The sequence below is a fragment of the Macaca mulatta genome, chromosome 4 (assembly GCF_049350105.2).
Source record: "Macaca mulatta isolate MMU2019108-1 chromosome 4, T2T-MMU8v2.0, whole genome shotgun sequence".
Taxonomy (NCBI): domain Eukaryota; kingdom Metazoa; phylum Chordata; class Mammalia; order Primates; family Cercopithecidae; genus Macaca; species Macaca mulatta.
In genome coordinates, this window is record NC_133409.1 from 12,718,231 (window position 1) to 12,730,475 (window position 12,245).

Genomic DNA, 12,245 nt, shown 5'->3' on the forward strand with positions numbered 1-12,245 from the left:
TGGGAAAACTGGCTAGCCCTATGAAGAAAACTGAAACTGGATCCCTTCCTTACACCTTATACAAAAATTAACTCAAGGTGGATTAAAAACTTGAACATAAGACCTAAAGCCATAAAAACCCTAGAAGAAAACCTAGGCAATACCATTCAGGACATAGGCATGGGCAAAGACTTCATGACTAAAACACCAAAAGCAACGACAACAAAAGCCAAAATTGATAAATGGGATCTAATGAAACTAAAGAGCTTGTGAACAGCAAAAGAAACATCATCAGAGTGAACAGGCAACCTACAGAATGGGAGAACATTTGTGCAATCTGTCCATCTGACAAAGGGCTAATATGTAGAATCTAAACAAATTTACAAGAAAAAATCAAACAACCCCATCAAAAAGTTGGCAAAGGATATGAACAGACGCTTCTCAATAGAAGACATTTATGCAGCCAACAAACATATGAAAAAATTCTCATCATCACTGGTAATTAGAGAAATGCAAATGAAAACCACAATGAGATACCATCTCATGCCAGTTAGAATGGTGATTATTAAAAAGTCAGAAAACAACAGATGCTGGAGAGGATGTGGAGAAATAGGAACACTTTTATACTGTTGGTGGGAGTGTAAATTAGTTCAACCATTGTGGAAGACAGTGTGGCAATTCCTCAACCATCTATAACTAGAAATACCACTTGACCCAGCAATCCCATTACTGGTTATATACCCAAAGGATTATAAATCATTTTACTGTAAAGACACATGCACATGTATGTTTATTATGGTACTGTTCACAATAGCAAAGACTTGGAACCAACTCAAATGCCCACCAATAATAGACTGGATAAAGAAAATGTGGCACATATACACCATAGAATACTATGCAGCCATAAAAAAGGATGAGTTCATGTCCTTTGCAGGGACATGGATGAAGCTGAAAAACAATCATTCTCAGCAACCTAACACAAGAACAGAAAACCAAATATCACATGTTCTCACTCATAAGTGGGAGTTGAACAATGAGAACACATGGACACGGTGGGGGAACATCACACACGGTGGGGAACATCACACACTGGAGCCTGTCAGGGGGTGGGGAGCTAGAGGAGGGATAGCATTAGGAGAAATACCTAATGTAGATGATGGGTTGATAGGTACAGCAAACCACCATGGCGCATGTATACCTATGTAACAAACCTGCACGTTCTGCACATGTACCCCAGAACTTAAAGTAGAATAATAATAATAATAATAATAGAAGTGTCCCTGGTATTTAGGAAGCACTTATGGAAATTGACTATTACTGATGTATTGATGAACACGTTAATAATATTTACCTTGTATTTCAGCTGTGAACCAGGATACAAACTATTTTCCAATTTAGTAATTACACATTAACTCTGAAATATCCTGACTACAGATGAAGCCCTGAATTTTCACCAAGAAAATCTCCTGGGCTGGTGTTTTGAGAGCCCCCAGCAAAACTGGAATTTTATTACTAAAGCAGCTGCCAGTGGCTCCCTAGTGGGAAAGGAAGGGGAGCTGAGCGTGGATATCTCCAGTGTGCCTTTCAAGCGAAATTTTTTTTCCTGAAGGACTGTCTAGTCCCTAGTCATCTAACTTGAGACCAGGGGTCCCTTCCATGGGAAACCCATTTATGCTGGCAAATGCCCTTGTGGTCATTGTGTGACCTGTGTCTAGTTTATGCCTGCCTGGCATTGCTGTGGCACTGGGAGCCCAGCCTTGTGTTCTCCTTGGTGTTCAGAAAAAAAAAAAACCTGACCTTGGGCAGCCCTTGGTTGTTCAGATGGAACGTACAAATTCAGTACACCTCCATAACAGAAAAAAATTCAAAGATTCATGCAAGTCAAGAATGAAGAGTCAAGCAAAGAGAGAGTGACAACTAGCAGTACAGTGGTCCCCCCCTTATTTCTGGGGAATACATTCCCAGACCTTTAGTGGATGCCTGAAACCATGGATGGTACCAAATTCTACATGTATATATGGCTTATATATATATTAAAAAATATATACATATGGGTGTGTATATATAGGTGTGTATATATGTATATATGCACACACATATATACAACCATATATATGTATGCATTATAACTGTATGCATATGTATATAGGTGTGTATAGACATATATATGTATACTCTATAGCTGTAAGCATATGTATACATCTATATATACACATATATACACCGTGTCTGTGTGTATATTTATATGGTGTACATATGTGTGTATATACATATATATATACACACTATGTTTTTTTCTATACATAAATGCCTATGATGAAGTTTAATATATCAAGTAGGCACAGTAAGAGATTAGCAACAATAACTACTAATAAAACAGAACAATTTTTACCATACACTGTAATAAAAGTTAAGTTAAATGCTTCTCTCTCTCAAAATATCTTGTAATATACCACAGGTAACTGAAACTGCAGAAAGCAAGACCTTGGGGAAGGACGACTGCTGTATGTATAAGGGACTAGGGTGTGGGCCACGCTAAATTCTCCAGTAAATGCCTTCAGGACGTGGTGGGAATGCAGGGAACCCAGTCTACTGGCCGAGAGAGGTGCCTCTTAGTGTTTAATCTCTGGCTACCGGCTTGAGCCATTTGGCTGTGACATAGAGCTGGAAACTGCCAAAGACACAGCTGAGCCCTGCTTTTGGTACGAGAGAGTTAAACCAGTTTTCAAAATGAAGGCAACAGAAAATTATAAAAATTCACTAAAACTGGTCAACAAGCTTTGTACCTCTCAGACCACCATTTGTTTCTCATTAACTAGAGCATTCTCAATGGATAGACAGCACTTTCCGATTCAGCATCAAAAAGAGAAAGGAGCTGTGGTCACCAAATAAATATTTCCTATATAACAGGCCAACCCAAAAATGTTGTAAACGGAATTTAGAGTCTCAAAGCAGCTGCACTTCACATGGAAATAGAACAATTGAGATGCCAGCACACAGAGAAACAAATAAACAAAAAGTATCCAACATTTAGGTCTAATTCCCCAATCTTATAGGAAAGTCCAGCTTTGCTAGTCCTGTGTTAATGTCGGCTGTGAACCGTGAGATGGGCGCGAGCTAGATGCACTCATCACCCCGTGGCACTCCCCGGCTCATGCGGTACCCTCAGCGTCTGCTGAGTTAAAGAAAGGGTGGGTAAAGGATGAGCCATGAAGAAAGCCCTTCAGGGCCGGGCGCCGTGGCTCATGCCTATAATCCTAGCACTTGGGAGCTGAGGCAGGTGGATCACCTGAGGTCATGAGTTCGATACCTTTCTACAGCAAAACTCTGATCACGTCAGCCAAAATTCTTCTCTGACTCTCAGTGCCTACACAGTGCCGTCTAGCTCCCAGACTCCTGGGTTTCATGATGGGGCCCACTCCTGCCCATCCACCTTCACCCCAAGTACTCTAAGGAAAGCTGTAGCTCTGGCTGAACAGAGAGGCTGAACATGGTGGAGTGGTTCTGAGCCTGGACTCATCGCTAGACAGCTTGTTCAAGCTTGACCAGCCTGGCCAACATGGTGAAACCTCGTCTCTACTAAAAATACAAAAAAGTAGCTGAGTGTGGTGGCAGGTACCCATAATCCCAGCTACTGAGGAGGCTGAGGCAGGAGAATCGCTTGAACCCAGGAGGCAGAGGTTGCAGTGAGCCAAGATCGTGCCATTGCACTCCAGCCTGGGCAACGAGAGCGAAACTCCATCTCATAAAAAAAAAAGAAAGAAAGAAAGAAAGAAAGAAAGAAAGAAAGAAAGAAAGAAAGAAAGAAAGAAAGAAAGAAAGAAAGAAAGAAAGAAAGAAAGAAAGAAAGAAAGAAAAGAAAGCTTCTGAAAATCCTCAAATATTGAGGGCACAAGTTTGGTTGCATTCATACTCCCAACATCACCCTAATTCTGACCTTGGGGCCCATGAAGTCCTGTGCCTGAGTGAGGAGTTGGTGCTGCCATCACCTCACCCCAGGGAGCTCCTCACCCCAGGGAGCTCCTCACCCCAGGGAGCTCACACACATTCATCCCTGAATGTACCTCAGACCTGGGCCACAGCGGGACTAGCTCTCACATTAGACCTTCCACACTCGTCTTTAAATCCCCCTAACAAATTCACATACTTTTCATCCTGATACTTATCTACAAATTTCCAAACCTTCCAAGGAGGTGACAGTGGAGTGGGCTTATTAGGGTCTTCTTAGTTTGAGCAGGTGGAGCACAAGCTATTCTGTCTAGGGCTGCGAGGTGGCCTCGGAGAGAAAGAAAGTACATCCACACTGAGGCAGGGAACCAGGGCGAAACGCAGAGCTCCTCTGGGTCCAGGTCCCAGGAGTGGGCGCAGAGCGTAGCTGGGCAACAGCACCTCCCCCAGACCCCGGTCAGCCCAGGTTGCAGAGGATAGCATGGATGTCTTTTTCCCCAAGTTTCATTCAACATTTTGAAGGCAACAAATACCCAGCTAGACAGCACTGAGTATACAATAGAGGCTGACCAAACCTGTGATGAATTGAACCACATGAGTACTTAGTTCTGAAGGAAGCCAAAATTTGTCAACTTAAACAAAAACCGGACCCTCTTGGGTAGAAAACACTGATTTCCTTGAAACTATATCATTTCTCCTCTATTCTGATCACATGTCATGGGTTCCTGAGTGTGAGGGTTAGTTCTTGTCAGGAATCAAAACTGAGACATTTGCAGTGAATACAGCAGCAGAGTGCAGAATTAGTGAGTAGGTTTGGACTTGACCGCAGGTGCTTTTCAATGAGAGAAAGGCCAAGAAGTCAGTGTTGACAGGGAGGGCAAATTCCGCGGAGAAAAATGCCTTGACTGATTAGTGATGTGTGTCCCGGCTCAGGGAAAGAGGAGTGGAGCCCCAGGACTGTATCTGCCATCTCTGTGGTGGAAGGAGCGGGGGCCTGAAGTTCTCCCCCTAGGCCTATAACTAGCTCTGTGACTTCCCCTGGTTATTTCAGCTTTCTGGGTCTTGGTTTCCCTAATTATATATGATTGACAAGGCAAAATAGCCTTGCTTTCTACCATCTCTAGGAAGAGAAGGGACTCTGAAGCCCTTTTCTTTTTAAATGAGCTCTCTAATAATTGTTCTTGTGTTTGCTCACAATATCATAATGTGCTAGATGTAACTAACAATTGTAGGAAATGCATTATCAATTTCCAGATGTGGCGGATGCTGTTATTTTGTTCTTCCCAGTCTGCTGTCTTCGTTTCTCCACTCTGCTCTCCTGCAGGGGTTGATCTACATCAGTCTCGTCCATCAGCTTCCTTGCCACCTGGCTTCCAGATGGATTTGACCAATAGGGACACTGGCAGGAAATAGGAGGGGGAGGGGAGAAGGGAAGGCCGGGAGGGGTGTGGGGCTGAGGAAGCCCAGGCTCCCTCCCTGCAGGGCTGCCTCAGGCTGGTGCGGTCCCTTGAGTGAGATCATCATTTCTCTAAAACTGGACTTCTCTGTAAGACTTTCCTAGATTCTGCCAACCACTACTTCCTCTGGCCCTTTGGGCTCCGTGGTATTCCTATGGTACCTGTCCACACCTGCACACATAGCTTCTGAAAACCTGCAGGTCACATTTGGCAGACTTCCAAATGAGCCGCCTAGGGAAGGTCTTATGGATCACCGCTTACATCCTGTCCTTGCGTAGAGTCTTATCGTGAGTCCCTCAAATTGTATCATGAGACATACTGATTAATATGCAGCCAACTAACGTTGAAAAGGACATATATTTGTTCCTGAATGATAAAGTTTTGCTGACTTTCTTGCTCGTGAAGCATTTTAGCCTATATGTTGTCATCTGCAGCCAATGATTGTAACCTATGCATCCTACCCTCCAATGGACAACCCCGATAAGAGGAATCCCTCTCCCCTCTCCTCAACTTTCTCATAAAAACATTCCAACTTGTAACAGATCTGGGGACATACCCCTTTGTTGGTGTGCCTTCCTAGGTCGATTGTCACATTTGGTTTCCAATAAACCTTGATCAAATGGTTTCTGCCTCAATAGCCTTTATTTTGGTTGGCTCTCCTTTATTAAATCTCCTTGAATTTCCCCAATGTGAATGGGACATCTGTTTACTGTTGGGCTGCTCATCTCCCATCACAGCACCTTATGTAGTTGGTAAATGATAAACGTTTGCTTAATTTACGCATACAAGATCCACATCTGTTTCGGTGGTTTTACTGTCTTTGTGGAAGTGGGACTAAGGTTGTGGAAAGCAAGGATAGAGAAGAGTCGTGGAGCAGAAACCAAGGTTTCCAAGTGAGAGCAAACATTCCAGGAGCAAACAGAAGGATGGGCACTCCCAGACCAGCTTGATTCTTCCGGTGTCTCTCTTGCTCTCCAACCCTCTCCTGTTGAAATCTTGGTGGGCATTACTACATGGATGGATGGAGATAGATAGATAGATAGATAGATAGATAGATAGATAGATAGATAAATAGATAGATGACAGGTAGATAGATAAAATAGGTGATAGATTAGATAGATAAAGATAGATAGATAGATGATAGATAATATAGATGATAGATTAGATAGATAAAATAAAGACAAGTCAGACAGATAGATGATAGAGTAGATAGATGATTGATTGATAGATAGATGACAGACAAGATAGATAGATGATAGATAGATAGATGACAGACAAGATAGATAGATGATAGATAGATAGATGACAGACAAGATAGATAGATGATAGATAGATAGATGACAGACGAGATAGATAGATGATAGATTAGATAGATAGATAGATAGATAGATAGATAGACAGATAGACATAAAGATTAGATATATATAGAGAGAGAATCTCTCCCCCTATATCCTCCTACTGGGACACCCTAGGGTCCCATCTGGAGTGTCCCTGTGGTCACCTTCTTGCAGCATCATTCCATTTTTTGCCCCAACTGCCAGTCTTCTTTCCAACAGAAAGAAATATAATAGCCTTGAGTTACCAGACTTTTATATTCCAGGTTCTACTTTACAATGGCATATAAGGTACCTTGGCTACTGGGTCTCAAATTTCTAAATGGAAAAATTATAAAAAACGAAAAACACGACCACAGAACTGGAAACAAACTAACAGAAGTCTGCTGTCAGACACTGGAGGCGTTTTTGCATGTCAGCGGGACTTCCTGGAGTAAACGACCCTGGCCTCCTCCATTCGGTTCTCTGAACAGACGTAAGCAGGGCCAGCAGGCTGAACGAAGGAGCACACATAGAAGAAATGCAGTCAGGGAGGCGAGCAGCAGGGCCTCCATGCAGTTGGTCACGGATCCATCCTTCCAACGAAGAGTCACGAATGGAGCACCTGCTCTGGGCCAGGCTGGATTAGATGCTTAGATTTCAGGGACAGGACAGTGAATGAAGTAACAGCCTGACCTCAGTCTTCATGATCTTTACAATTTAGTGGGCAGTAAAAATTGGTCTGGCAAAGTTTCAAAAATGATCAAAGTAAAATAAAAGATAAAAATAAAAGTGTTTCTATTAATTTTTATGTTTTCTAAAAGTTGCCAGCAATGTTCCGTCACTGGAGGTAGGTACACTTCATTCCGGGAAAAATCACACATTTGAGTCACACAAATACATGGTAAGATCCAAGACACTGTTTGGGAGGGAGATGAAGCCTGATTGGGCCACCTGTGGTGGGAGGAGCTTGTTCTTCCTTGTCCTCTCCATGCCTGGAGCTTGAAGGTGGCTGACTGGTGGGGTGAGTGGATTGGGATTGGATTCACCCTGTGGGTAGGATTCCCTCTGTTAGGTATCCAAGGCATAGCAACATAATGGAAAGCGGGCTAGTCCTGCTGAGTACAGAGGTGAGGAAGTGAGCATTCCTTTATCATTGCTTTGAAAATTGCACCTGAGGCAGGGCGTGGTGGTTCACGCCTGTAATCCCAGAACTTTGGAAGGCAGGTGGATCATGAGGTCAGGAGATCAAGACCATCCTGGCTAACACAGTGAAACCCTGTCTCTACTAAAAATACAAAAAAAAATAGCTGGGCATGGTGGCACACACCTGTAGTCCCAGCTACTCTGGAGGCTGAGGCAGGAGAATGGCATGAAGCCCGGGAGGCGCAGCTTGCAGTGAGCTGAGATTGTACCACTGCACTCCAGTCTGGATGACAGAGAGAGACTGTCTCAAAAAAAAAGAAAAGAAAAGAAAGGAAAGAAAAGAAGAAGGAAAAAAAAGAAAATTGTACCTTAGGTTTTTAAGTCCCAGTCATTTTTGGTGCTCCTGCCATGCTCGCCTCCCTTCTCCCAGCTACAAGGTGTCTGAGGCCTCTGCAGGAACCGAGCGTTTGAGGGTCCTCTTTGTTGTCTTCAGGGCCTGCTTGCCTATGGTACCATCATCCGTTCTACTCATGTTCGTTCACTTTCACCACCTGACCCCTGGCACACTGGCTGTGTGTTTTCTGTCTGCTCCCACCTGGACACAGTCTCCATGAAGGCAGGGGCCCTGTGTATTTCTGCGCCACAGTATCTCAAAATGTGTCTGGCATATATTTTTGAGTCAGTTGACACTTGCTCGGTGAATTAGAGGAGTAACGTGTCACCAACTCTGTATTCACTGCCGGAGCCTCTATGGTCTCCTGAAGGAAGGCAGGCACCCCACCCTCCTGCTCCCACAACAATGGGGTAGGGAGTAAGAATGGGGGTGGAGCAAGCCAGGAGCCTCATGGGCTCACCACAGCCATCTTCATTCTGCCCCATCCTGGAGAGGTGGGAAGGAGAGGTCTGCGGGGTCCCCTCCCCGGAAGCCCAGCCTGGCATCCACTGCGCAGTCTTCGGGGAAACGTCTCCTTGTCCGCTGCTCTTCGCAAGTCTTGCCTCAACCCCACCACAACCCCAAAAGCACTCACGTACCCCCACTTCTGCCCTTACACATTCTCCTCAGCATGTTTAGGCTTTTGAAAGAAAAGTCCAAGGAGAAAGTGGCATTCAGGTACCATCTGTTTTCACCCCAAAGCACCACATCTTCTTAAACAAGGGGTTGGAAGGCCCGGCTGCTATTCTGGAGTGGGGAAGGGAAAAATCCAGGCAAGAGAAAGTTGAAGAGGACAAGCTGGTGAACGCTGCCAAGTGCTGCTGAACGACCGAGGCAGAACAGACTGCCTAGCAGCCACCGGACTCAGCCTCCGTGTGTGACTGGGGACCTGGGAGAGTGAGGGTGTGAGGAGGTGGCCCTGGAAACCATGGTACAGTGGAGTGATAAATGAATGGAATGTGGAGGAGACTCAGAGCTAAAACAAAGGTGGTGATTCCAGAAACTCAGCTCGAAGTGGAGGACAGCGTGATGGGAGCTGAAGGCGCAGGAGTGATGGGGAGACTCGAGCACGACTGAATGTTGGAGAGAATCTTTAAAGAGGGAGACGCTGAAGTCACAGGGGCTCAAAGTGTCTGAGTCTCCCATGGGGGCCAGGCACTCATCTTGGCCTGAGGGGACAGCTTTCTGCAAGAAGGTGCAGGGATGAGCACAGATGCAGGTCCCGCCGAGGGGAGCTACAATTTGGTGGCTCCAATTTGCTTTGCAAAGTGAGGTCATCTCCTGGAATTTAGAAGACAAGTAAGGGGTGGAGGAGAGGGAGACAGAGTAGAGTTGGAGGACGCGGGAACAGAGAGACAAACCCTGTGGAAACGACAGGGAGCTGGGGAATCAGAGAAGGGATGGCAGGAGTTTAAGGCATTCACAACATATGAGGTGTTCCAGCAACATGGGACGATTCTATCCATGGAATCATTTTGTCACTGTGCCCAATCGACTAGGAACTCTTTCCATGCCCAGAGAGGCAAACCCATTCTAGCCCCACCCCTCACATTCTCAAATCCCCTACCCTCTCGAACCGACCAAGATATGTGGCTTGAATAGGTCAAAGGAGGAAAAATAAGTCAAAGCTCATCTGATAAAAGCTGGAAATTATCAACTATTATTAACAAAATGGTTATATTGGAGATGCACGATCCCTCGTGAAGAGCATGTCACTTCCCGAGACCGCCCCACAGGCCAGGGACTGACCAAACAGGAAGTTGGCAACCCAGGATCCAACCACAAAACACAGAGTTCAGGTGTTTGGCACTGGGAGGTGATGGTGAAAATAAAGATAATTTAAGTAAGAGAAGAGGGAACAGACATCTGTTAGGGAGTTTGTGCTCATTTTTAAATTAGGACATAACTTAAACTTTTTTCAAACCTCAAGAAAACGCTAATCTGTGGGTACAAAAACGTTTTTCTTTTTTTTTGAGATGGAGTCTCACTCTGTCTCCCAGGCTGGGGTGCATTGGCGCGATCTTGGCTCACTGCAACCTCCGCCTCCCGGGTTCAAGTGATTCTCCTGCCTCAGTCACCCAAGTAGCTGGGATAACAGGCATGTGCCACCATGCCCAGTGAATTTTTTTGTATTTTTAGTAGAGACGGGGTTTCACTGTGTTAGCCGGGATGGTCTCGATCTCCTGACCTCGCGATCCACCCACCTCGGCCTCCCAAAGTTCTGGGATTACAGGCGTGAGCCACCGTGCCCAGCCAGGTACAAAAACTGCTTTCTAAAGGACCACACAGTAAATATTTTAGACCTTGTGAACCTCATGTGGCCCTGTTGAACACTATTTAGCTGCTTTGCTTACAATCCTTTAAATAGGTTAAAAAAAAAAAGAAAGAAAATTCTGAGCTCCCAGGCCATAGAAACAAGCCAGGGGCCTCAAGTTGCAAGTTTAGACATTTCCAGTTATATTTAGTTTTTCAGGGACAGACATCTCACCGTTTCCCGATGAGGCTTACTTGACAGTTGGATCCTTTTAAAATTCTTTGTCATATTGGGCCAAGTTTTGTTCTCCTGATTCCCACTTGTATCTACTTCTGACCTCAAGAGCTGGCAAACTGTCCTCTTCCTCACGGGCTTTTTAAATAGATGAGCTTTTCCCTCTTCAGGTAAACATGCCGATCAAGTTCATCCTAACTTGATATGAAATGGCTTTCAAACTTCTTACTAACTTGAGTATCTCCTTCTTGGCATCTCCCTGCAAATAGCCTTTCTAAAATGTGGCTTACAGAATTTACACAGTTCTCGAGATGTGGTTAATTTGGGCAGAATATTGATAATCAATCTTACCACCTATGCTTGGATGCATTGTTTTTGTTTTTGTTTTGGCAGCTCTTGTCATCTGGGAATTATGGTAATTTTCATGTAAAATTGCAAACATTTATATCTAATAAAAGTTCAAATTTCTGTAATCAAATACAGCCTAAAGATTTCAGGCCGAGCTCAAAAATCATTGCATGATTGCATGCCAGTGAATTCTTTGTATTTCTGTGCAGTGAGCATAAACTTCTCTGAGGGGTGGCAAATCACAGAGGGGCAGTCACTTGTGTCTCTATGCTGAGCCCTAATGCCCACCTCTTCCAGTGGGGCCCCATAACCAATACAGGCTTGTTAGACAGACCAAATGGCTCTTTTCTCGTGCATTCCAAATTGTTTAGACCCAAGAAAACATTTGCAGGAAATGAGCAATCTGCTGGTGGATGCTGATATGGTTTGGCTCTGTGTCCCCACCCAAATCTCATCTTGTAGCTCCCATAATTCCCACGTGTTGTGGGAGGGACCCTGCGGGAGATTATTGAATCATGGGGCAAGTCTCTCCTGTGCTGTTCTCATGATAGCGAATGAGTCTCACGAGATCTGATGGTTTTAAAAATGGGAGTTTTCCCCCACAACCTCTCTTCTCATCTGCAGTCACGTGAGATGTGCCTTTCACCTTCTACCGTGATTGTGAGGCCTCCCCAGCCACATGGAACTGTAAGTCCAATACACCTTTTGTAATTTACCCAGTCTCAGGTGTATCTTTATCAGCAGTATGAAAACTGACTAATACAGATGCTGACACAGAAATTTGGAGGGAGATGAGATAAAGGAAGCAAGCTATGTGCCTACTAGGAAATTCAGTTATATTTAAAGATCTTATCTTTGGCTTGGCATTGCAAGCATATTTGAATGTGGATTAGTGTGAAAAATAGGGCATCTCCTTCTTGAAGTCCCTTTTTAGTATAAGAGACCGCAAAGCTGCTTAAAGATTCCTACCCTATTTTCCAAACTGAAACATGGGTAACACATGATGTGTCTCCCTAAGGAATTCTAGTACTTTTCCGGGAGGTCAGAATGCTGGTATTTTCTTTACGGTTGTTGACTGTAGAAAGGAGCTTGTAGAACACGAGGAAAATATCAGACATCATGGATCTGTCACA